Below are 23,744 nucleotides of genomic sequence, written 5' to 3' on the forward strand. Positions count from 1 at the left end.
ATGAGTTATCAAATAATGTTATTACAAATTGCTACATTCATTGTAAAAAATAGAGTTTGGGGCTATAAGGCTGATTACATGTTAAATTAAATGGCTAAAGAACAAAACAGGCTGTTATTGTGGTAATAAAACAATGATTTCTTTGTCTTGATCTTCTTATAAGGTATCCCCAAAGATTTTGTTTTATACAAAGCTTTGTAACATAAAGGCAAATGATTCACATTCAAGGCAGTATTGAGAGGAAAAATAAAAATATTTTAAAATAATATTAGATATTAAGAGACAATCATAATTTACTTGATACTAATTTCTCGTCAGAGAGAATTACAAATATTTTTCACTATTTAAAAAAAATATGTGTTGCAAAATTCTACTGAGTGCTCTGATCAGTCGGCTGTTTCTCTTCTTTCCATTTAATAGAAAGGAGAGAAATTTACGATTTATAGTTGCTTTCTGTCAATATGTTTCCCATACCACGTCTCTTAAACGTAAATCCCCAAATGTGATAGAACATTTAAAAGGCCTGATAGTAGAAATTCTCACTTAGTAAAAACTTACTTCAGATCTAGCATTAATAAAAACAGAATTTGTGCATAAAGAAATGTAAGTATTCATTAATATAAGTCTATATTTCACTTAATATATGTGAAAGTAGGAAATACCGAGAAGTCAAATTCTCTATAATGGATTAGGCACATTAGTTTTATTAATGTCATTTTTTACTCACAGTATTACACTGACAATAAAGGCAAATTCTTCAGACTTAACTTTGCATTTCAAATGTGAGGACATCCAAATACTATAAAAGTATAAATCCTGCCTGTAAGAAGAAATAAAGTCCTTAACGAAGGAAGTTAAAATATGCAAATAAAATTCTGGCACAGTCATCATTTGTCAGTGTCCGTAGCATAGTGCTTAAAATACTGGACATGTAGCTATCTTTGTTAAATGCAATAGCATATGAAAATGCTTGTTCTTTTTAAAAATGCTGTGTAGCTTCAGATCGGCAGAACACTTCAGCAATTTTAAATCTGCTTTAAACTTTAAACCTGTTGATTGGAGCAAGTGTGTGGTTATATATACTTGACAAATGTTTAGGAACATTCCTTAATGAGATCATGCACATTCAGTTCTCATTCTGTGGAATGTAAGGGAGATTGACCATTATCTAATATCTGCAGTTTTCTTCCACCTTTGTCTCTGTATACGTGGTTTTCGTTCATCTTTAAGAGCTGTTACAGAAGCTAAAAAATCTGAATGGTGCTAAGAGATGTAACCTGAGGATGGTTTTTTGCATGTTGATTAAAAGGATACAAATTCATGTAATTTATAATTATGTTTTGGAATATTAACCTTTCTTATGAATTTGAGGCTAGTTAAGAACAACAACAACAACATGTCCTTGTTCCAGGGTGAAATTTTCTTGAGTGTAATTTCACCAGTTCATTACTTTTTCAGTGTAAAAGTTTCTTCATCTATACTCAAAAAAGAGGAAGACAAATAAGTGACTTAGGAAATATGGTGAATTCTTGTCCCTTCTTAAACCACGAGAGCTTTTCTGTAAACTTGGACCTAGGAGTTCACCCAGCTGCAAAGAAATAGTTGTGTGTAGCCAGACAATAGTTCTGTGCTACAGGGAAATAGTTGTGTGAAGTCTAAAAGACAATTAGAGAGGAGACATGAAACTACAGGAAGTGTACAGACAAGGTCTTAACTAAATCAAGTTTTTTAGGAACAAAAGAATTGTTTTTTCTGTTTGTCTTTTTTTGTTTGTTTGTTTGTTTTTAGAAATTGCAAGCAGAAAAAGTATTATCATTTTTTTAAATCAGTCTGCCAAGAGAAGTGGGCTTTGTTACTAGCAGTAGGAATGGTCAAAGTCAAAGGAGAAATGAAACATTAATGACCATCTATTAGACAAAGAAAATTGTCCTTTGATATTTGACTAGACGATCTTAAAAGGCCATGTACTTAAATGTCTTAGCATCTTCTGAATAACATAATGCAATAAGTGTAAATTTGAATGTTAATTTGAAACTGCACAACAGCAATGCAGTTAATCAATTAAAAAAAAAAAAAAGGAAATGTAAATAATTATCATATAAATCTTTTTCATAATTTTCCCCTAGATAATGTTTGCAGGTGAACTCTCTAAGCTGTTATCTTTCTGTTAACCATATCATTTGGGAAATAGAGTCTGTTATCTAAAGATAAGTCAGCTTCATATACAGAAGTGCAATGGCATCCACTTAAAATTATTGTTGTAATCAGAATGTGGAAGAAATGTAAAGCTATTAACTTCCAAGTCTGCAATTCACAGCGTTATGAAAAAAATCACTGGACATTTCAGTGGATTAAGTGTGATGCACGTCTAAACATGATACATTCATGTATAAGGCTTTTCAAATACATACACCAAGCAATAGAAAATAGGTAGAAAAATACAGAAATACACAAACTTTCAAACTTCTTTCTTCTTCCCTCCTAGTCTCATTGAAGCCTTTAAATGGGCATTTATACTCAGGAAAGCATTCAGATTTGTTACTCTGAAAACAAAAGTCCTTGTGTCTTTTTTATTTTAAGTACCTCTATTTAATGCATTTCCGTAAGCATTTCTAAATAGAAAGGATGTACCTGGGAGTCTGACATCCTTTTGTGATGTGGCAAAAGCTCAGAACAATTAAGTGACTTGACCAAGCTCCTGCCAAATGTCATTATTATCATCAAGATCAACAGACTAACCTTATTTGCCAAGACCAAGACTAGTCCAAAATATGCATGTAAAAGTTCTTTCTAGGCAGTTTGTTAAAGGTTTGGCCTCAATGCTCTAAATTAAAAAGTAGCATCTCACAGTTTGAAGGCCATGCATCACATATGAATGTTTTCTTTATGAGTATGATGTATTTTGTGTTACTCTATTTTGTAATGTAGTAATTATGCAGCTTGCTCCTCAGTTCTTGAAATTAATGCATATCATATATTTAATAATAACATAAATTTAATAATACTATTTCATTGTCATAAATATTAAAAGCTACATAATGTATGCACATATAAAGACTTCAGTAATGAAGGTATTTTAAGTAAACAGCATTGATTGAAATTCATGTACTAAGGCTCAATGGATCCTGAAAGTACAGCTGACTGTACAAATAGAACTAAAATTGGTTTTGTTGATCTTCACTGTCTAAGACGACAGGAATATGGCATATGAACAAGGAAGGTGAACCAGTGATTGAAAAGTTCAAGTTTTTTTCTTTAAGTAATCTGCAGCATTGACTTTTCATTAAGGAAGGTGAAGAAATGCTCATGCCTACAGCATGCAACTTCACCTGTTCTTTATCCTCACCTGGCCCTTGGTCCCTTTCTATGGCAAAGAGCACCAGAGCTGTCAGAAACATCCCTAGAAGCCCCAGGTCCATCTGTAGGAGAGCTCTGTTGCCACAGGGAGCAAGAAAATGCCCATTAGGTCATCTTCCAGGCCAGCCCTGTGGACCGTGGGCACTCTGATCATGGCAGGACACAGCTGGAGGAACCCAATGCGCTGTACTGTGGAGGTGCCAAGGAGGACCACTACTGGAGCTCATGGGCAGCTGAGCTCTCCTTGCTCAGCTAAATTAGGTGAAGAGATGCAGAGCAGCCCAGGATAAAGAGGGCTCCAAATTGTCTTACATCCATTGCACTCCCACTTTCCACAAGCTGTGAATTGTATGTTCTACACCTTAGAAATGACAAATTGAAAGTTTTATGTGAGGGGTGTTCTCTTAACTCTAAAGAATGTGGTACAAAATGAGGTAATCACAAATTGCAATTTTCAGATATGAATTTCACGCAACTTTGAAATCCCACAAATGTGAGAATAAAGTTTAGCACATAAGCGGGAAGGGTTCATCTGGGAAATTTACAACTCAAGACTATAAAAAAGGAAAAGTTCTGAAGGGTTAAAAATAAAAGTGTCTAGGTCTGAGGATTTTGATTCTCCTTGGAGTTCCTCAGTTGCTTTGCTTGTTGTATGTTAGTACTAATGTAATTAAAAGGTCTCAATCTCTGTATTCTGAGAGCGAAAATACTGCTTGGTTCTTGCAATAAGCAAAATTATTATTGGAAAAATGTGATAAAGGATGTGAACATTTCTTATTTAGATTTTTCCATGTAATATTTTTTTTGTACTGAAGAACTGAATAGCAGCAAATACTGTGACCAGTTTTTGGAAAACTGTTTCAGATTAGTCCAGTGAAGTATATTTCAGGAATATGGAAAGAAATAGAAAGAGACTAGGAATTAGAGGAGGATATATTTAGACTAAGACAGTAAAATACTAATGTAAATATGGTAGTAACTAGGGCTATTTCTGCAAAGGAAATGAATTCCTCACTAAACCACAGGTTGGTTTTGTTTGTTTGTTTGTTTGTTTAACCAAGATCTTGCAAAAGAATTAAAAAGAGAATCAGCAAATGGACTAGTTTTGGACTTCAAAAGCTTTCTCCACAGGACCAGCTGTTAATGAAGCTAAGTAGTCACTGGGGATGAGGGAAATCCTTGTCATGAGGTAAAAATGGTTAGATGAAAAAATCTAAAGTAAAATATACAGTCGCCCTCCTCTATGGCAAGAAGATTACAGTGGCATGCTCCAGTGTTCGTTCCTAGGAGGGTTGCTATTTAAAAAGAGTATTAATGAATGGCAAAGAAAGTTAGGCAATGAGATGGCAACATCTGCAAATGGAACAATTAGCTATGTTGCTCAAGTCCAAAACACGTTATGAGGGGAACTTCAAAAGAGAACCCCCAGAAATACAGCAGTGGATGACATGATGTCAAAAATTGTTCATTAGTGATGTAGGAAAGCTAGCAAGCATTGAAAGAGGTATTTTGAACTATTCATGAACTATGTTGGGTTCTAAACACATTAAAAATACCAGGGAAAAAGATTAAATCATTGTAGACTATTCAATAAAACCTATGATCTGTTAAATTTGCAGCAGCCTATTCCCCTCCCCTTAAAAATTGTCCAAACAAAACAAACCCCACACCGCAAAACAAGAAGCAACTGCAACAAGATCCTATCTATGCGATATTGATCTACATACAGTACAGTTACAATGCAGCACCATCTCTTATTCTGACCTGGCTGGTGAAGAAATAAACAAAAGGAGAGAAGAAAACACTCTCTTTCCAAATAAATTTGTTGTGCCTCTTTCCAAAGTACAACACTAAGTGAAGATTCAGTTAAAGAGAAGAGATGCAAATTTTAAGTTTGTGATAGGACTGCATTTTCTTCATTATGTATCTAAATGGTTGTCACTGCAAGAAAGATCCAGTTCGTAGGTGCTTTCATTCAGCAGGGCAATTTAGTTGCATAAAGCCAAACTGAAATCCATGTGCTTGTAGGGTCAACCACTATAGGGTGCTGAGTATCTCATACAGATTCATCTGCTGACCCAGAAGTCCAGAAGGGGAAGGTATCTGTGAAGATGTTAGCCGAGTACTTCTGTCCTGCTGTTCTCTCCATGGGGCAAAATTTACCCTGTCTGCCCTGTTGTTGAAACAGCTGAGGGGTTTCTGTGAGTAGTCCTTGTTCCTTGCTTATATTATAATTATTACTTGGCACAGCTAAGGTTTACATAGTTACACCTGTAGTTAGCCAGACTGTTGCTTTTCTGCATCTGCCAGGCACATGCTTCATGTGTCTCCCTAGAGTTTAAAGGTAACGGTAATAGTAAATCACATACGGTGTAAGCAAATGAACTGTATGTCTGTGGAGGAAATGTACCAGTCTTACTATAAGCAGTCACACATTCACAGAAGTAATCTTTATGCAGTATACTTGCCCATGGAATACATGAGAGGAGAATAAGGAAAATGTGAAATGAGCATCATTTTTAGCTGTATAAAAGAAACTGATTAAAATAGATTTCTAGGAGAAAAGTGCATTATGCAGTAGCTCAAATAACTGTATGGATTTGGAGAAATCCATAAAAAGGTTTTCATTAAGATGTCCATGATTCAGTCTCTCGTTGCAACTGTTGGTGCATAGGTTTTAGTAGGGGAAGGAGGTAGGAGGTGTGACTTCCTCTTTTGTTAAATTAGGTTGAACTTGGTATAGGTGGAACATGGTCACACATATCTGTTTTTCAGCATAAATGAAAGATCCACATTTTGTTTAAACCTACATTGCTGTCTAATCTTTCACCAGACTGTTCTACATCACAAGTACAGCAAAGAATATCAGAAAACCCCAAAACCAAAGAAATGAGTTGAAACCTAGTAACAGTTACTCTTAACTGCAAGGCAATTCCCTGCACTCCTTGCCTTCTTTGCTTCTTTCTGGAAGTTGTGTCTTGCTCGACATCCTCTCACATACTTACACACTACCATTTTGTCTCCTCTAAATTGCCTATTTTCAAGATTAAAAGCATTTCATTGTTGTATTGTCAATAAGTAGTCTATTAGTTGTAAAATGATATTTCTTGTTCTTTTCTACATTTTATAATATTATAATAGCCTCATAAAACCTCTGTTCTCTGAACAGACAGGCCACAGAACTGTCACTGTGGTGTTGCTATTGCTATCTCCTTTCAAGCCCTATCAAGGCAGGCAAAAATCCATTTTCCATTGAATTGCTGCCATGCTCTGAGGTCCTTCCTAGCTATGGATCCTTACCACTAATGTGGTTCTCTGACACCCTTATTTTCATATAAAAGTATATATGAACTGGAGGTAAAAATGATCCATTAGGCTTGCTGAACCAAAATAAAGGTATTTAAAATTATTTTGTAACCATCTCTCCTCATCTGTCCTGATTCCCTTTCTTGTTTAGCATGATGATTAACCAGTTTTTACTGAACTTTTTTTTTTTTTTTTCAGAAAGTTTTCTCAAGATGTTGTTGAACAAATATTTAAGAAAAGATCAATTATTGCTTATCTGCAGTTAGACATGTTCAGGTCATGTTTGTATACCCAAGCATGAAATAAAATAGTGTCCTGAGTTGTGATATTCAGGACCCCACCAAATAATTTATTTTGTATTAACGCCTGATCTCTGTTTTGTCTTCCCTGTTTTGTCTGTAAAGTACATACTTGTACTGTTCTTTAGGCTGGCACTGACACCACTCACTGTGCTTTTCCTGCCGATCTTCTTTGAGAGTTGTTAACAGCATGGTGGTGGTCGTTTATGCTGTGATTGAATGAAATTCATTTCAGTGCAGGCTGCTTATGTACATACTTAAATTCAAAAAACTATGAAAGCTATGAAGTGGTATGGCTATGAAAGCCTCTTCAAAAAGTTGAATTTCATATATGATCTGTATATTCTCACTTAAAATTGTAATAGTTACAATCATTTAAAATGTTATCAATTTCATTCTACTTGATTAATCTTCTGCAAAATAATGGACAATGTTTTTGTTTCCATGTTTCCTCTGACAATCTTTATTCTACTTTTTTTTTCAACACAGAATTTAAACCATTACTCAGGGCTATTTTAGAATAACAATGAGATTCATTAATCTTATTTTAAGATTTCCTTTCACTAATCTTTAGTGATCCTCAGTAAAGTCAGCATTTATCCATGGATATCTTGCTTGGTGTCACCTCAGGTACCACTATTTCTTATGGTAGATACAGGGAAATATCATTGATGTTCAATGCCAATTTGGGTAAATTCTGATTGTAGTCCTGAAACAGAGAAGTGGGCGAGTAGGCCTAAACAAATGGCAAGACTGGGTTTGCACACACAAATTCTTTGCTTGAAATCACTTTAGCTGATTTATTTTGAAGTGAAAGGGTTGTCTGTGAAATAAATGTTGCAGCTCCATTAAGTCTATTCTATCCCTTTGGGAAATAAACTGTAAGGTACATAGGTACTGTGGATTTTACTCCCACACCTGTTAACATCATATTTGAAATTCTTACAAATCAAAAGAAAATTCCTGTCTTCAGATTGGACGATAAGAAAATTCATTTCTTGCCTTCTATAAGCAGAATACAACCTGGAGAAACATGGAGTGTGAGGATTCCAGGACACACCGTCCTGAACACAAGTAATCATACTAAGGCTCTAGCTGAATGAATGTGGAGTGCTGCTTGAGACTTTATGGTCTTTCCTTATTTTTGTGTTTGGTTGCTTGGTTGCTGATGTTGTTTTTCCTCCAAAGGTTGATGGTTTTAAAGGAATATGAAGTACTGTATTTTTTTCTCTTCCCAAAATGTATTTTGCTGTTAGAAAAAATGGTAAAATATGAAATTAATAATTATTAATAAAATAATAAATAATAATAAATAATTTTTGAAGGGGCTTTCATAGCCATACCATTTCATTCATTTACCCCACTGATATTCTGGGAATAGGTGAATAATCTACAAATACTAAGGAGAGTTCAAAAAATAGTTTTCCCTGGAAATTAGGGGGGAAAGTGCATTTTGTTCTAATGTAGCTTACTGTGCATTTAGCAGGGAGCGAATGCCTGGTACGTAAAATTAAAAGTTGCTGCTGTGAGATCACCAGCTAAACTAGTGACAGGAACACAGAAGAGAGTTTTAAAGAATCGTAAACCTGTAAGAACTGGTAGAGAGATAGAAGTAGAGGTAGAAGAGAAGAGGAGAGGAAGAAACAATACATGTCCTAAGGTATTGTTTGCCTCACTCTTGCTGATAGTCCTCACTGAATAATGAAAATGCATGTTGACTCATTTGCTGAATGTTAAGAATGAAGCCAATGTAATGGTGCTGTTTGGCAAGTTGAACTGCTTTAAATACTGTGCTTTAAAATGCTTTTGAAAAATTCTAATATCATCAAGGCTCAGTAACCCTTTTGTATGGAAAAGGGTCATGCGACACTTCTCTGGCAGGTGGATTTATTTCGCAAAGCAAAATCACTTACAAGTGAGATTGAACCACTTTCTGATCACTTCCAAATTAGATTGAACCATTTTGTAAGATCTGGGGACTTTCACAGTTGGCTAGATCAGAATTTGTTTGCAAGCCAGGAAGACTGGAAGTTATCTAACTAAAATCCAAGTGAAAATTTGGTAATTTATTTTTTCAAATAAATATAGTTATGGTGTCTATACCCTGTACAGCGTTTCCATAACAATAATAATAATAATAATAATAATAATAATAAAAGAACATTAGAGGAATCTCTTGTTTGCTGGTTTATGTCTTTACAAGGAACTTTATCTAATGCTCCAGTAATATGTTAAAATATGGTAGTTTATTTGCTTAGCTTCCTGTGTGTTTTATTAGGAGAATGTTTCTCTGTTTACAATAGTCTGTAAAGTATTTTATAACATGTAGGGCATAATAACTTTTACCTCTGTTTTGTCAGACACGCAGAGAAGGTATCATCAAAGTGGCTTTAAAAATATAGTTGAAATACCCAAATTTGATATTAGATGTTGAATTTTTCACTTATTTCTCTTTGCAAAGTTCCAGGGATGGATACCAAAGGATCCTAGGATGGAGAGAGAAAGCAATAGTAATTATTTAACAACACATTATTATTGGCTAGCTGCTACTGTTGGGTTTTGCTGGTGTTGCTTCTGTCTTTTGGGATCCCTGCACTCCTCAGCAAACTTCAAGTACGGATTGTTTGAAGTAATTCACATATAGATAACGAGAGATTCCTTGCAGCAAAGAACTTAAGTTCAAAGGCTGAGCTTTTACACTGTAGCTAGTGCTACTGGTATTGAGCATAGTGTGGAATTTGACTTTTATGAAACAATTGCAATGTGGATTTGAAATCACTGTAATAATATCCATGGAAAATAGAGAGGAGTTGGGAAGCAGAAAAGTGTTATTGAGTATAGAATAACAATTCATTATTCTGTTATCTCATTACCTGTCCTACCTACCCTCTGTCCTCCCTCAGTTCCTGTAAATAGGTTATTACAATTCATTTTTCCCACCTGGCAGCTTTCTTAGCAATATCCAAAGCAATTCTCTTTCCTTATAAACACCTCATACTCTTTTGTTAATGGTATCATCTGTGCTTGTCTGGTCCATAATCTTTCTTTGGCATCCATCTGAATGAAATGTTGGAGACAGGATGTTGACCAAGGAGGCCCTTGGATCTAACCCATTATGGCCGTTTTTTATGTTATATAAAAGGCTAAAAGTTTGCACTTCACCTATTGCTGGTTATCCTGCTGGCATCTAACCTACTAGCATAGAAGTATATTCTCTAAAGTGTAGTGCAGCTTTCCCTTCTTCACGGAGAAAACAGAAGTATTAAGAAGGATTTACTCAATTTCCTTAGGTGCTGTCCTAAGCTACAATTTTGTACCCAGGTCAAGGCTCATACAGCAGGGTTTCATCTAGTAGTTAGAGTGAAGATTGTATCTGCTACTGTCTTTGAGCCTCTCTGATTACTTAGAGGAAACTGTGCCTTTCAAGGTGTCATTGCAACCTAATAATCAAAAATGCCTTTATTCAAGGCAATGGTTGGACTTGATGATCTTAGAGATCTTTTTCAACTTACATTATACTATGATTCTATGATTCTATGACGCTTGTATCTCCTCAGGTCAATACCCAAGGTCATATCTCCTCAAGTATGTGCAAATAAAGTACTTTAAGTTAATATCTTATGTCAAACTTATATTGCTAAAAAGGAAGTTATGCTTTGGTGGCTATTTCAAAAGTAAATTAGTGTGGACTTGGAAAGTTTTTTTGGAAGGTTGTTTTTTTTTTTTTTTACTTGTGCAGTAATTATTTTTCTGCTTGGTTGCATACATTGTCAGTATCTTTCAGCCAGCTGATGGGTTCCAAGGCAGAGTCTGTCATATGCATGCATCACATAAGTTTCTGATGCACTTGCAGATACTGTGATCTCTAGAGAGACATGGTCCTTCTTGGGCTGAGATTCTCAGACATTGTGATGAGATGTTCTGCTTAGGAATTCAGCACACAACATAGACCTAGCAGTGGATCGTGCCATTCCACCTTTTTTTTTTTTTTCATAAGTAATAGATGTGATATGTTTCACAATGATATGTTTCATCTTATGTTGTTGCTCTCAGATTGCACGTGTGAGAACACAGCATCTCAAAAATGATTTACAAACACGGATGCAGTGTCTGATGGCACTTTATTTGTGAAGGAAGAGGCATATGTTTGCCTTGTGGTGCGTGCCTGTACATCAAAATGCAATGAAAAGTGTACTCACTACATCACTGATAGGCATGTTACTTACCAAATTAAAAATAAAAATAAAAATAAAAATAAAAATGCTGTATTCTGTATGGAGATAACACAATTTATTGGTTCTCTCTGTATGGTTTATGGCTATAGTGGACATCATGAAAATCCTAAGCCAGTCTATTTTACCTTTGTCAATAACTGACTGAGAACACAGTTCTATATTGGATACGTGGAATGAGATACATGCAAATACTGTACAAGTAACTACACATATATTGTACCTATCATCTCTTTTTGGCAAAGTTCAAATAAACTTATTGATAGTGTCTGAAAATCAGAGATCTAATACTGGTTTTAATTCCATTGTCACAACTACCCATAGCTCTGCCATAATTTTCATTTCAGGAGTATTGGAATCTCTGAGACCCTTCTTCGTGTGTTGCATAATTACTGTTAATACCTGACTTCACATTTATTTGTAGCCTTGACATATTTACAGGACTGTTGCTAATACCTCATTTACTGTTCTGACCACCTTGAACAGCCCTCTACATGATTCTTTCAGGAGTGTCTAGTGTTTTCTCCTCTGGCTGTATCTTCTAATTTCTCTCTGTCTGTAATACAGTCTCATGTCTTTGCTTGCGACAGTATTTTTAATTCTGTATTGCAGAGTTCAGCATAGGTGCCTGGGTGTGTAGTAAGGCTAGGGCACAGACGGAAGATGGGGACTCTCAGAGTCCTAATGAGGTGACTTTGAGAGGCCACGGTTCCCACAGCTCCTGGCTCCAACCTGGAACAGGGCTACTTAAATCCTGCCTAAGTTCAGGCTGGCACTGCAAGGAGAGCTCCATCCTCTTGCCAGTGGCACTCATTTCCACACGGCCTTTTGAACTGTCACTTAGCTTATGTGGCTGTTTAATGAGCCAGATCAAGGACTGATCCAGATGCAATCTAATCTTTCATTTCTTCTGTTTACTTTTTGGGTCAGTTCCCTAGTCTGCTTTACGATGCAGCTGTAAGATGCAAGTGTCAGCACAAGCAAGGTGGAGGAATAAATGGCCAAGGTCAGGTGGGAGGGCAGAGAGGGCCACCTCTTCTGGCAGATGTCCTGATTTATTCTACAGATAACATGTCCTGGGTTCCAAACCTGCGGAGAGACGGCAAATGGGAACGGCTGCCTTGCATGGGGGCAGGAGTCTGCCAAAAAGGTGATTGGCAACATCACTCATCGTTAAATGGCAGCAGCTTCTGGCTCCCTGTTCAGTTTCTATTGACAAGCTCTATCTTTAATGTGGGAGAGGTATGTGAAGTCTGGCACCCCAGCCTCAGAAAGTTTCTCATCCCTGCCGCAGAGCATTCAGTGGAACAGGTTACATAAAGGACTGCGGGCAATGTAAACTGGCATAATTAAGTGCCTTGTAGAAGATAAGCATAATTACCCAAGCCCCCAGGTAGAGGCACCCATAACATTTGCCAAACAAAAAATCAGATAATTGGAAGATCTGGCTTAGCACATTCTGAAATTTGCATGTCAGATCTAAAAATCTCTGATTCAGTCTTTCTAGCTTGGTGAGTTATATTTCCAGTTGGGAGCTTCATTCAGTGGGGCTTAGGTTTTAAACCAAAAATATAAAAACCACTGAAGTCTTTGCCTCAGGGTCTGCCATGGGAGTAACATTCCTGGGTAAATCAGAATACCATCTGTACTGCCAACTGTGATGCGAAAGAGTTGTGTGAGGTTCTCTAAGCAGCTCAAGTCACCTAACTAAAACAGACAGTGTCTCTGTGCAGGCTCCTTTACTTTTCCTAGACGGTGCCAGGCCTCTGAAGGGTGCATGTGATTGTGACTCAAAGCTACCCTGATCTAACTTACCTGAAATCCTAAGCAGGCATGCAGATAATGTTACACGAGGGGCCATAGGTGATGTCTGAATTGGATAATAAATACTAATTTGTTCATTAAAAATGGAGGCAAATAGCTTTGACAATATGAAATCTGACCTAGACAGGACAGCTGATAGTGAAACAAAAGAACTGTGGTAAATGGACGGCAACTAAAGTTTGTGCTGTTTAATTGTGTGGTTGATTTTGGCAAAGACAATAATGGGAGGTGTTGCCGAAGCTCAACCACTGGTCAGTTGCAGCTTATGTTCTGTCAAATTTAACTCACTTTTGTGATATTTATATTAATTATAGGCAAAAACTAAACCATAGTTAAGAATAAATACACATCAGAGACTGAAGGGAGAGAGCTTTCCAGAAACATTGTAATTAAGTGCAAACTGAATACTTTTAATTCTAGAATGTTTACGTGAATCTGTATATGTTAGTGTATAGAAATGCACATCTAAATTCCCTGAAGTTTGCCCTGGAGTGATGTAGCAATTATCCGGCTATGATTTGTGCATGTTAATTTTTGCAGATAATTTATCTGATTTATTTGACTATTACGGACTTTTTTTTTTTTTAGTTCTTTTTTAGTTTTCCTTCTTTAATACTTTCGTAACAGAACACAGATAGCATATGTAACAGTGTATTCCTATAATTATAAGTGAGAGAGGAAGCACAGACAAGAGCAGACAACAAGTAGCATGAGCTGAAGGTGAGGTAGCTACTTATTTGAACTGCAAGGAGGAGGTGGTGGGGAATAACATCAAACCAGTGCAGAGATGTGCCCAGAATGGCAACTATAGAGGATACTTTTATCAGCATTGTTTCAAACCAACTCTAACAGTAAGTATTAAAGAAGGAAAAGAAGCAGTTAAAGTAGTGAACCCTGGCTGAATTTTCAAATACTCTTAATCATGTTTAGTAAATGAACTGCATCTTTAACAAAGCAATCGGGGCATGTTCTGGATGCGTCTTGCTCACTTGCTTGAGTGCATGTCTGTTGACACTTTTTGGTTTGTTTTGTAATGTGGAGTGCATGTTTATGAATTGCAAACAAAACCTAGCGCAAGTACTTTCGATGTTTTAACTATTTTTGTTAGTGGGGCCTGTGCTAGGCATGAAACGTCTCCTCTGGAAATATATTTGAGTGTCTGTTCTTTGTCTGAAAAATAATCAAAAATACAGATTATATGAGCCTTCAATATTCATTGTTATTTACCTCTGCAAGATTCAGCTGGTTTGCTTTGTGATTGCTTTTCCAAAGGAAATGATGCATTGTAATCAATTTACTGTATGCAGTTTTAAATGTCAGGGACATTTTTGTTACTTAACTAGCAGACTCATGCAGTAAGGGATGATGCAGGCTTTTTGAAGTAAGGCTATTTTAAGGATTACCTTCTAAGAGATTTCAGGTTCAACATGTCTAAGCACAGTATATGCTTTCTTATTGTTTGCTTTTTGAATTTAAAGTTGAGTGGCATTTTAGGCAATAGCTAAAATGCATGAATTGAGGTATATTTTTGATATTTCATTCCATCACTAATTTTCTGACAATTCTTTTAAATGTGATAAGTACACGAGCTATAGCTGTGATCACTTTTGAGTACTGACACTGTTTGAAAGTTCTTGGGGAACAGTAAACTTTTCTTTATTACTAAAATACGTATTTGAGTGTATAATTCAATTAAAATGTCATAATCATAAAATGTTTAAAGAAGAAAACTGTTTTTTTGCACTAATTTGAGAAAAATAACTTTTTAAATGGAACTCCATGTAGCTTTTGTAGATACTTAGGCCTCTCTTCACTGTTGGTTGAGTTTATTTAAAGAGCTTTTCTAGTCACCTTTGAACCCAAATGATTTCTCCAGATGTACATAAGTGAACAATGTAAAAATCTTGCTGCTTCAGCAGAACAGGATCCAGCTGGCAGGGAACTGGATCTGCAAGTCATTGGTTACAGCTGTGTTTCGATTTATGTGATGGTTGAAAAAATAAATTACTGGATTAAATGGCTAGAAAGAGGACTCTTTGTTTAGCCCTTGTGTGGGGACTGAAAGTGTTTATGGTGCTGTTTTCTACAGAGCCTTTGCGAAGTAAGCTGGACAAATAGACTTATTCAAAACTTCTCTGAAATGTTGCGCATTCAGCTTTATTTCTTTGCAGAAGAGACTGTATGTTTTTGTGTAATGCTGTCAGCCAGCAACCGTTTTTAAGGTCTTCTGGCCTTTGAGAGTGGTGGTAGCATTTTAGCAATGTCTTTTAGGCATTGCAGTTTTATCACTGGAAGGCAGTTTCCTTTAGTTAAAGGTTTTTAAATGCATCTCTTGGCATGCACACAAATACATGTAGGGACTCTGTCAAACTCATAACTTTTTAATGGTTTTAATATTTCAGCTTTGTATACTACTTACCTCTTGCTCTACATAATAATGTTGATGTAACTGTAAATCTGGTGCACAATAATTTTCAGAGTAGGCACAATGAAATCAGAAACTAATGCCAAGTGTTTGGATTATCGTATATCTTATTTTAATGTTTTAGCAATGTAGGTGAATAATTTCTTCAAGATGGTGATTATGTCTTATTACATGATATCCTGATTCTGAAAAGATTTACATGCTTAATTTTATTGAAGAGTTCCACTGCCTTTGCTAAGGCTATATTGTGCATAGAGCCTATCACAGCTTTGTTAGCGATTTTACTAAGAAGCGTGCTAATTTTTTTTCATGTTCTTCTAAGGGCATTGCTCTGTGAGGTCCTGCGAGCTGCCTTTTCTTTCTGAAGGTAGCTTGAGTTGAAGGAGTTCAGACGTAAATTCTCGCTGTGAAGTCCCGACTCCACTGAAGTCACTGGGCATTTTGCCACTGACTTCTCTTACGCTACAATTTCACCTCTAGAACTGGATTTTAATGCTTTTGCTTATAATAAATATCACAAGACCCATGAGCAATTTTTCTTAAGTGGTGCAACTGTTTGTGAGGTGAGAGGCTACCAAACGTGAATAAAAGGTTTGATATTGGACCAGTTTTAAAGGCTGCTTGCAGATGCTATGGAAAGATAAATAGTAGAATATAACTTTCAGTCACGACAGACAGTGAGCATATAGTGCATTTTTTAAAGCTTTAGCTGGCTTTCAACATAATAGATTGCAAAGCCGGGAGCTTTTCAGCACTTATATCTGTTTATTCAGCAATATTTCCTAGCAATTATTTTAGGCTGACCATTTAGTTTCATTTTACAGTCATAAAGCAGTCAGTAACTGTAGTTGGGTATCAGTTACATTCTATTTATTAAAACATTTCTAAAACCGAGTATAAACATGGAGAATTCTGGTTGCGATTAGATCATAATTATTGTTCTATTGAGATCTAATTACTTCTCTGAAAACATTTTGCGCAAATCATTTTGAAAGGATTGCCTTTATAAAATCCTACAAAATGCTGACCAAGAAGAGCTAAATACCAGAACAGAAGTTCTTTTCCAAGTCAAAAATGAAATCAAACAAGTTGGCCAAGTTCCATCATAAACCACCCTCAGAAATACCAGGGAGAGAGGCTTAAAATATTTCTAATAGAATATTTCCCCTCCCCCTTTTTTTATTGTTGTCCCCGAGCAGCATTATTACATTAAGAAGCATGCGACAGAAAGTCGTGGTGATGCAGAATAAATAACCATAATGTATCAAAAGCAGACAAAGGTGTGATTGATCTGTCTGGAATTGGCAGACTCTTTCGCTGTGTCAGGCTGTTTCTTTGATCAATGAAGGTATAGCCTCTGACCCTTAAAAAAAATCAATGAGATTGATTGAAAGGAGAGAGGGAACTATGAGAATGCAGGATAGCTTTAACCTTCACTGTCTAGAAAATTTAAAATATTCTGGTTTTGCAGGCATTGAACCTGCTATTTTGTATTTTCTGATTAAAAAGCTTTGCTGTTCCTCAGCCTTCTTTTGAAGCCTCTTAAAACGAGCCTCTATAAATGGTATGTTGGAATGTTTGTTGGAAATGTTTCTCTTCAAATCACATTGTTAATAAAATAAGAGAGTTTTTATCTATAAAACAAAATTGTACCTTTAATTAATAGAATACCTTTAATTTCCTTTAATAAATCTGATTCTTATTCAACATGCAGGAACCCAAGAATCAGTGCTCAGGAAAATAGTTCAGATAATTTCAGTGATGCTATTCATTTGAATAAAGATACTTGAATTGCCCTATTTACAGGATCAGGCCCACTGCTGATTGCAACAATAGTACCAAACTTCAGCAGGGAGGAAAGGGGGGGGGGGGCCCTTCAGGGAATAAACAATATATTTTGATGATCTTGTTCCACGTAATCTTGAGTTTTTATTGATTATATATGTATTTATACATACATACCTAATTATTAAGGAAATAGTAAAGATGTCATATTGAAAAATTTATGAAGTGAGATTTTAAAAATATTTCTCAGGACTTTACGTCTTTTTTAGTGACTAGACTGAAAATGCAAACTTGACTGTTAAGTCAAAAACTGTTGTATGAACAGTTGTTTCATTTTAGTATTGGGCCCTTTCTTCACCTTGTGCTGATGCTGTATTAAGCAGTAACACAAAGCAATTAATGAAGTAAGGCTAAAAAGTGTTCATAAATAGAAAAGATAATTAATTCATTATTTCATGCTTTTGAAGCTAAAAATAAAAAGAATAAATATCATAGTGGTTAGTTTTCACAAAAAAAAAATACTTTTTTTTAACTAAAAATGTCAGTGAAGTCAAAGTCTATTGAATAGTATTCATATACTTTCAAAGTAATTCAGACTGCAATAATTTGTGCTGTCATATGTCTGTGTTTTAATTAAGGGCAGGTAAACTGACAAGTCAGCAAGGAGACTATAATAGTGTTCCCTGATAGGAAGAAGCTTACACAGGGAGAGAAGGATATTGCTCTTTTTCTGGATTTTTGTTTGTATGATTTCCTTTCTGTAATAGATGGTATAGAATACATGTATTTTTAATTCTGCATGATCAGGTGGGAATTTCAGCCAAGTAACAAAAAGCACTGTCATTAAAAAATAAGGCAAAATCCAGATGTAATGTTTCTAAACAATAAATTTAAAAGAGGGTAGATTTTTGTGATAGATCAGGGACTAGATAGATTGGGATTTTTCTAAAGTCCTCATCCCTTTGCTGTTCATTGGTAAGGTGAGGAGGTATTGTTGACAATCATACAAAACTGTGGCATATGCATAGCTGCTGGTCAAACAGCCTCATTCTTTTCAGTTACTTAAATGCTACAGTAAAGGAAGCTAAATTGTTTATTTAATGGGTATCCATTTCACATACACCGTGATGAAGGAACTTCTGCTCTTAGAAAAAGAAGAGGGATGAGGGTATTACCTCCCACTGTAGCACATTGAAAATGTGAAGATGAGAACTGCAAAATCAAAATAATGTTTGATATTGCATTTCTCCCTTCACCTGAGACACACTCTGATTCTGCTCCAGTAGTGTCTAGTTCTTGTCACCCCATTCTCTTAACATTATTTTTTTGTTATTCCAGACAATCTTTATTTTTCACAAAAAGTATGTATTAATATTGCAAATCACCTTACTCTTGCTGTCTGAGAAACAAAAGGCTCATGCTGTATTTGAATGGGTTTTGACATCTAAAATCCACGTCCAGCCTCGCCACTCCTCCTTGTTTGTCCATAAGTAATAATACTGGAAACACCTCTTTTTTTTCTCTCTCTTTTTTTTTTTTTTTTTTGGGGGGGGTGCTTTGGTGAGGGGGTAGTGAAGGCTGCTACTCCCATTCTGTTCATGTACACAAGCTGCATCTTTACAGTGTGGATGTGAATGCTGTCCCCTTGTGGATGATGCTTAAAGTCTTAACTGCTGCCTGCAAAATTGAGCAGTACCCTTCAGATAGTTCAGTGTGCCGTCTGGTGCTTCTCATTCATTTAGCATTACTAAAAGACAGTATTAAGGTTCTTTTTGTATCTCATCCCTCTGTCAGCTAAACCTTTCCCAGAAAAGATGTGAAGCTGAGGTCATTTTTTTCCATCTGCGAGGGGTCAGTTCCTGCAACAAAGCAGCTCCCGGCTGAGGTATAAGCCTGTTAGAAGGCGCCTATGCTAGCAGCTGAATCATTTTCGAGCCCAATTTTTTATATTTCCACTAATGAAAACATCTGGATCGTGAAATGCAGCAATCGATCTCTGATGCTAACCCGCCCGGGGCGGCACACGGCCCTGCCCTGGCAGGTGCCATTCCCCCAGACACCTCCCCTGGCCTCGGCCTCTGCGGCCAAGCGCCTCGTGCTGCCTCTATACCCACTCCTAGTGCTTTCAGGAGCACAAATGCCTCCCCGAAATACCACTGCCGTGGCACAGGGGCGAAATCTGTGACCTGGCATTCACAGCGCCACGTGGGCTGGGGCTGTGCACTCACTCTCCCCAGCTGAAAAGCAGATCTGTGGTTAAAAAAGGTGTGGTTGAGCTTGGAAACAGAGGCAGTGCGCACAGGCAGTGATGTAACTGTAAATGTAATGGGGCTCCTTTCACTATGATTATTTGAGTCTATCAGCAGAATAAATCTAATTTGAGAAACCAAAATTCTGCACACCTGCTAACCATCTAGTAACATTTCTTTCCTCCTGAGAAACTGAAAGAGGGATATGTGACAATTGCTAAGGCATTTTTATGAAAAGCTTTTCTCTTTTCAGGACTTGCACAAGAATAAAAATGTTAAATTGATGAAATTTAATCTTTGCATAGCAAGTAACAATTACAGGCAAAATTTTAAAGTGGCTCTGCTCGTGTTCAAAGCCGATGGCTTTTTTCTCCTTACACTACGTGGGGATTTACTGCACCATGGAAGCACAAGGTGACTGGTTGGGCAATTCTATGAAATTCGAATGTGCATACAAAAATGTCTTTACAACTTTTTCACACTTGCCCTCAAACTGAAAATGGACTTTCCTAGTGGTTGATTAACCAGAAACAAGTTGTTCGTAACTAGGTTGGGTGGAGAAGAGCTGTGTGGTGTTGGATTAGTGGAAGGAGAGTGAACGGCTTGTTTAATTCAACTAGTCTTCTATTTGTAATCTCCAAGGGAACAGCTGAGTTGAATGTTAATTAAACAGCAGTCTTTGATCCACCCAGCCACTCCCGGAGGCATAATAATATGCGCACACGCAGCAAATATATAATAGGTGCATTTAAGGGAGTGCATCTGACCTTACCATATTCACACTTGAAACATTTCCTGCTGACCCGTTCTTATGTCTTTTAAACAAGGAAAGGGAAAATGAGGAAAAAGGCTAAGCTAAACTTGGGTGATCTGAAAGGTAGGGCAGCAGAGCAAATATGAGCTCCCATTTTGAGGATGTAGAAGGGTTAATGATTAGAAGAGTGGAATCAGGAAAGACCTTAAGCCCAGATCTATGACAGTGGTAATTGAGCTGATTGATTACGACATCTCGTTTCAGACGACTATTGATTTAATCTAGTCCGCAGTCCCATTGGCCCCAGAGGTGCTCCCAAGTGAGGCTCAGCACTTGAACCTGCGTACTCTTCCCTACTCACTATGTGGATATAAATTTCCAGAATCTGCAGCCATTTATAATTTTCACTCATCTTCATGCTTTTATTCAAACGTTTCTAATTTTGGCAGGCTAGTGTTTTTAACCATTGAGGGGGCAGGCGCAGGGAAAATGAGACAGCACAGATTGAAGAGGTGTTTTTTTTTTTTTGTAAAAAAAAAAAAAGGCAAGACGGAGAGCTGGGGCTATGTAGCTAGTATTTGCATCTGTTGTTTCTGATTCGCAGAGCTAGCAAAGGCTGCTTTTGGAGGCAGTCCACAAAGCTGGGCTATCAGTAGGCAGTTTGCTGTACACGCACGTTCAATTATTAAAATAGTAGACTTTTTTTTCTGTCTGATAGCCATAGCGAGGTCATGACATTAATTTATCCAGGGTATTGTGGGTAACTATACAGAAAAAAAAGCATAAAGGGCACAGATGCTGGAGCAGCAAAAAATGGATGGGTCTGAGCAAAAGGAGATTAAGAGGCGATGACCAATCTAATGTACGTATAGCAGTAAGAAGCCGGCATCCGTCACAGACTATTGATGGCAATAAGTATTTTAAGCCATGCTGTGCATGTGTTAATTTTTTTTATACCTCAGTAACTGCTAAGCTGAATGCTGTAATCCTGTATTTTTTCAGTTTCCCAAATCTGATTTCAGTCTTGCTTTTGTTGTCTCATGCTTGGCGCTCTCCTCTCGCTCTCTGTCTCTGCCTGTGGGTGTGTGTCTGTCTCCGTCTTTGCCTTTTCCTGAGATCACAAAGTTAACTGTTTCCTAATTGTCTACTTTCTCCCGTCCTTTATCGGAGACATTAATTACCGCTACAACTGGTCATAAGCCTATACGAACCGGGGGCTCGGGGTGGGCACCCTGGCACCGTGGCTTACTTTCTTCCCTCCGGACTCGTGCGACATTTTCTGAGGACCTCGCCCGCGAGCGGGTGCCCTTGGTGTGGGCTGCCAAACGGCCACCTTGGTGGGGCTGCGGCGTGGCGCTGCGTCCTGGGGCCTGTCTGCCCGGCTGGGGCAAGCGTCCCCACCGTGGCTGGCAGCCTGGGGAACTGGCTGGAGAGCAGCGCCGTATCACCTGCCCCCCTTTGGCAAATAATTTTTGTACTGAGAATCGCGGCAGCGCTGTGGTGTTCTCTGGGAAAATAATGCACAAATTCTGCTCGTGTAAAACGGGAAATGCGGAAAGATTGTCAGCGCCGTAAGTCATTAAAGTACCTTGTCTTAAGAACAAAGGAAGGAGGTAAAAATGCACACAGTAAGTGTGCTCTGTAGGTTTTCATAGCCTGTCATACAACCTGTGCCTGTTTCAGTTAGCAGCTTCTGTGCTTTGTTTTGCATTGTATGATTTATATATACCTCTCGAGTTCATGTGTGTGTATGTATTTGATCTACATGTGTATGCACAGACTGCTCTACCACCACAGAGTAAATAACATACATGTACATACACCAGTGTAGCTCAAATGTGCATTTTCAGTATTTCGTACTGTAGTGCGTGTGCATTGCCATTGTTCTCTCACAGTGCTCCCTCGGACTCAAACAGCTTTTTTTTTTCTTTTTTTTTTTTTCCCTCCCAATTAAAAAGTCTAAAAAAAAAAAAAAAAACCAACAAACTTAGTCCAGTTAAATACCTACTGAAGTCCAGGAACTTATGATTTCAGCACAGTGAATGGTGATTCAGCCCCTGGCAGTGTTTTGGCTATGAGACAATTCCTACTTATAAAGAGCACAATGAGGGTGGGGGGAAGATAGCATTAATTTTGAGGAAGATTAATATTAGTCTTTTTAATGATCATGATTTTCAGAAGAAAAGAACCCTTATAGCTATTGAGAGCTGTTGTGTCCTTCCCACTAGTATTTATGCAAGCAAAGGAAAAAATTAAGAAGGCGTAGAATAAACTCCTAAGTCTGTTCAAGAATTACTGGCATTATTTCTCTCTACATCACGTGTGAGCCTGGGTTGCCTGCTATTCCTGAGGCAGAGGATCGAGGATGAAAGTCTGTGTGTCAGAGCCTGTTTTCACAACTGCATTTGGAGATCTGTCTTATTGATTAGGAAAAAAAGGGGGTGGGAATAGGAGTGTGAGGTGAGGGGAGGACCGACTGACTACTGGCTTATTGCAGCTCAAGACATTTTCTTCCGGAAAGATGTCAAACAACTGAGACACAGCAACAGAGGAAGTAGAAAGGTGGAAAAATAAGAAGAGGGACCCTTTGGAAGAAATGAAGGCATTCCTTATGAGAGCCTTGAGGCTTTTTTTTTTTTTCTTCTAACATCTGACCCACAAGGGCTAGAGTGACAGCGTCATGCAAATGCTGCAGTCCAGCAGGTCTGAGAGGGTGGATGCTAGAGAGTGAGTTAATGTTAATGATGAGTGCAGTGAAAATACCAGCCGATACCACCCCCTCCACACACAACCGCTCTGAGTCAGCATCCGCTGCTTTGCCTTGCCTTTTTGTGCGTGCGCGCGTGTGTGTGCATGTGCGCGCGCATGTGTATGTGTGTGTGTGCGTGTGTTGGTGACCGTGTGTGTGCATGGGAGGTAAAGCCAGTCAGTCAGTGAGAAGCAAAGGTACGTTTGAGAGCAACTAAAATCTGACTGATTTCCATCTTCAGAGCATCAGATGTATTCCCTAAAGAGGATGGGTCTATGCGATGGGGGTGGTATAATTATGTTAATGTCATATTTATAGAGGGGAGAGATTTTTCATTCTAATTATTGATTTGAAAGCTGTGGTCAAAATTGTTTGTTAAATCATGATCAGCTTGAAAGAAAGAAATGGAATGAAATCTAGGGACTGCTATACATATATATATATATATATATATTCTCATATATATATTTTGTTTCGTTTAACTATTTTGTGTCTGAGGCATAAGTGATTGAATGGTGCACAGTGACAAAGGAACGGCTCTTATGTAATGTTGCATTCTGTCATCTACTGAAATATTTTATATAAGTCAAAATGTTCTGAAATTTGAAGTAGCCTTCTGGAGGGGAGGGTGAAGGGCAGGGGTGGGGGTGGGGGGCACTGGCAAATCTTTTCTTCAGCAGTGCTCTCTGTGCAGCTTTCTTGTAAATGGATGATTCACCTGTTCGACCAGCAGAGATTCTAATTCTTCCCCCCCCTTCTTCTCT

The 23,744-nt window shown here is 37.5% G+C and overlaps 1 protein-coding gene across 20 annotated transcripts in view; it reads left to right on the forward strand.

The window, feature by feature from the left end:
* LOC118247810 (uncharacterized) overlaps positions 1 to 23,744 on the forward strand; it is a 364,491-nt gene that overhangs the window by 239,786 nt on the left and 100,961 nt on the right. Inside the window, exon 10 of one of the 20 annotated variants that reach the window (XR_004778572.2) lies at positions 15,766 to 15,812. The exons of 15 other annotated variants lie outside the window; for them this stretch is intronic. The gene's annotated coding sequence lies outside the window, so the exon portion shown is untranslated. Of the gene's footprint in view, positions 1 to 15,765; positions 15,901 to 23,744 lie in introns of those variants that run through there. 4 more of the 20 variants (XR_004778567.2, XR_007707694.1, XR_004778564.2 and 1 more) reach the window with 4 other exon arrangements.

Source organism: Cygnus atratus, chromosome 1, assembly GCF_013377495.2.
Source record: "Cygnus atratus isolate AKBS03 ecotype Queensland, Australia chromosome 1, CAtr_DNAZoo_HiC_assembly, whole genome shotgun sequence".
NCBI lineage: Eukaryota > Metazoa > Chordata > Aves > Anseriformes > Anatidae > Cygnus > Cygnus atratus.